Source organism: Marmota marmota, unplaced genomic scaffold (genome assembly GCF_001458135.2).
Source record: "Marmota marmota marmota unplaced genomic scaffold, marMar, whole genome shotgun sequence".
Taxonomy (NCBI): Eukaryota; Metazoa; Chordata; class Mammalia; order Rodentia; family Sciuridae; genus Marmota; species Marmota marmota.
The window spans coordinates 15,045,332-15,046,034 of NW_025999853.1; the positions used below are offsets into that span (position 1 = coordinate 15,045,332).

At 72.7% G+C, this 703-nt stretch overlaps 1 protein-coding gene across 2 annotated transcripts in view; it reads left to right on the plus strand.

Annotated features, from left to right (window-relative positions):
• Nucleotides 1-548: 548 nt before the first annotated feature.
• Ntn4 (netrin 4) overlaps nucleotides 549-703 on the plus strand; it is a 106,412-nt gene continuing 106,257 nt past the window's right edge. For both annotated transcript variants that reach the window (XM_015482920.2, XM_048803696.1), the window contains exon 1: nucleotides 549-703. The gene's annotated coding sequence lies outside the window, so the exon portion shown is untranslated.

Consider the following 703-nt stretch of genomic DNA (forward strand, 5'->3'; position numbering starts at 1 on the left):
GTTTCGCGGTTTTTTAAGCCCCTTGGCATGCCCTGACCTGATCAAGAGGGAATCAACTGCTCTCAGGAATGTTCCGGGAGAAGGTGGGAGATTGCTTCCCAGGGGAGGCCTGTGGGTGCTGGAGGACACCAGGGGGGTCACGCAGGAAGATGCAGGGCGCGCGCCGGGAGGGGCGCCAGGGCAGCTGGGGACCGAGGGGAGGGCGCGCGCCTGGCTGAGGCGGGCGGGACCAGACGGCCGCGGGGGTGGCTGGTCGGGGCGCGGTGGACCCCTCCCGGGGCGGCAACGCGGCGACCCGGGCCGCGCGGGCTGCTCCGCCCGGGCTGTCAAGCACCGGGGGGCGGGCGGGAGGAAGGGGTGGAGGTGCGAGGGGAGGAGGGCTGGCACCGGAGCGCCGCGGTGTCGGTGCAATAAAAATGCATCCCGTGGAACTGCCCATGGAGAAGGACGGGACCGAGGCGCGGCAACCAGAGGAGGTGGTAAAAGCGGAGGAGGACGCCCAGGAGGCGGCAGCGGCGGCAGGGACGGCCGGGAAGTGAAAGGTCTCGCAAAGTTCAGCGGCGGCTTCGGGCGCCGAGCCCCAGGCTAGCGGCGGAGAAGCCCTCAGGACCTCTCGGCCGGGCAGCGCGGCCAGGCCGGCTATGGTCCCCGGGTTCCCGCCGCCCCCGAGGTGCCCGGGCCCCGCCAGGCCGGTGCGCGAGGG